The sequence below is a fragment of the Tachyglossus aculeatus genome, unplaced genomic scaffold, assembly GCF_015852505.1.
Source record: "Tachyglossus aculeatus isolate mTacAcu1 unplaced genomic scaffold, mTacAcu1.pri scaffold_125_arrow_ctg1, whole genome shotgun sequence".
Lineage (NCBI taxonomy): Eukaryota > Metazoa > Chordata > Mammalia > Monotremata > Tachyglossidae > Tachyglossus > Tachyglossus aculeatus.
In genome coordinates this window covers 164621-166860 of record NW_024044854.1, presented here as the reverse complement: position 1 = coordinate 166860, position 2240 = coordinate 164621, and the positions used below count along the sequence as shown (strand labels likewise).

Below are 2240 nucleotides of genomic sequence, written 5' to 3'. Positions count from 1 at the left end.
GACAACAAAACAAAACAAGTAGACAGGCATCAGCACCATAAAAATAGCAATACACTGCAACAAGCTCTTGAGAAATACAACAGACATATAAGAAATGTGCTCCACTGAGCTTTGAATGCCCTATACATTTTTTTCTAAAAAGAGTTACCTGAAATCCTCGCTTGCCACTTCCCTCACTTAGACAAATATCACCATTTTCACAGGGTGATGCCTATTAATCTTCAGAAGTCACTTTTCTGCTCCATAGTTTCCTGATGGCATTTTTCATCTGGACATTTCTCAGGGTGTAGATTAGCGGGTTTAGCATAGGGGTTATAATCGTGTAAAATATTGCAATAGCTTTATCCATGGGGAAGGTGGAGGCGGGCCGCATATACACAAATATACACGGAACGAAGAACAGGACAACGACGGTGATGTGGGAGATGCAGGTGGAGAGCGCTTTGTGCCTACCCTCTTTACTGTGTGTTTTCAGGGACCACAGGATCACGATGTAGGAAATCATCAACATGACAAAGCTTAACAGACAGATCAACCCACTGTTTGCAGCTACAAAGAGGCTGAGGTTGTGGGTGTCCGTGCAAGCAAGGTTAAGCAAAGGGTTCAAATCACATATGAAGTGATCGATGACGTTGGGGCCACAGAAGGGTAAATCGACCATGAAGAGAATCTGGATTGTCGCGTGGACCAGGCCTCCCGTCCAGACGACCCCCACCAGCACACCACACACACTCCGGTTCATGATGGTCGTGTAATGTAGCAGCTTACATATCACCACATAAGGGTCATAGGCCATCACCGTGAAGAGAATAATTTCAGCCCCGCCAAAAAAAATGCTCTCCAAAGACCTGAGTCATACAGCCTTTGAAATAGATGATTTTCTTCTCACAGACAGAATCGATGAGCAGTTTAGGTGTGATGACAGAAGAAAATCAGGCATCGAAAAATGACAAATAGGCCAGAAAGAAATACATGGGGGAGTCTAAAGTCTTACTGGTGGTTATGGTGACCATAATGATCACATTTCCCACCAGGGTGATGATGTAGATGATTAAAAAGACAACAAAGATGACTTTCTGCATCCTTGGATTACGTGTAAGTCACAGTAGAATGAATTCTGTCACATTGTTTTCATTACCCATCAACTCAGGGTAGACGTTGAGAGCAGGGGTGAGATCTGCAGATTCTATGTAGAGAATGACGATCCTCGTTAGTTTTGCTTTGAAACAATCAAGTAATAAAACTCTAAGTACCAAATCTCTATCATCTTGTCAATTTTCTCTGAACCTCAAAGGTGGGATGGGAAAGTGTTTACTGTACTCAATTCACAGAGTGGGAAATTGAAGCAGATCAGGTTAACTTACTCCTCAAACCCGAAGGACAGCTACTCTCCCCGACTTCAAAGACATATTGAAGGTACACCTCCTGTAAGGGGCCTTCCCTGACTAAGCCCCCCTTTTCTCTTCTCTCACTCCCTTCTGCATTCTCTCACTCCCTTCTGTTCCCTTTATTCATCACCGCCCCTGCCCCCAGCCCCACAGCACTTGAGTACATTTCGGTAATTTATTTATTTATATTAATATCTGTCTCCCCATCTATACTATAGGTCCACTGTGGGCAGGGAATGTCTATTTATTGTTATATTTCACTCTCCCAAGTGCCCTCCTCTATCCCTCACCCCCAACGATCTGGCCTCCTACTTCATTAGTAAAATTAACTCCATCAGGTCTGAGCTCCCCAGTCACCCCTCCCCCTTCTCCATCCCCCCACCCCACTGTCAATCCTCTCCGCTACTCTTCCATCCTTCCAAGAAGTATCTTCAGATGAAATCTCTTCCCTCCTCTCAAGTGATAATCCATCCACCTGTGCTTCAGACCAAATTCTCTCTCATTTTATGAAAACTCTCGCCCCTTCCCTCCTTAAATTCCATCTTCAACCGCTTACTCTCCACTGGTTCCTTCCCCTCTCTCTTCAAACATGCCCACGTCTCCCCCTTCCTAATGAAAACCCTCTCTTGATCCCACCTCCCCTTCTAGTTGTCGCCCTATCTCCCTCCTACCCTTCTTTTCCAAACTTGTAGAATGAGTCGTCTACACTCGCTGCCTCGAATTCCTCAGTGCCAACTCTCTCCTTGACCCCCTCCTATCTGGCTTCCATCCCCTACACTCCACTGAAACTGCCCTCTCAAAGGTCACCAATGACCTCCTTCTTGCTAAATCCAATAGCTCCTACTCTATCCT

At 45.1% G+C, this 2240-nt stretch overlaps 1 pseudogene; it reads right to left on the bottom strand.

Annotated features, from left to right (window-relative positions):
* Positions 1 to 214: 214 nt before the first annotated feature.
* LOC119922822 lies at positions 215 to 1142 on the bottom strand (annotated as a pseudogene).
* Positions 1143 to 2240: the final 1098 nt, after the last annotated feature.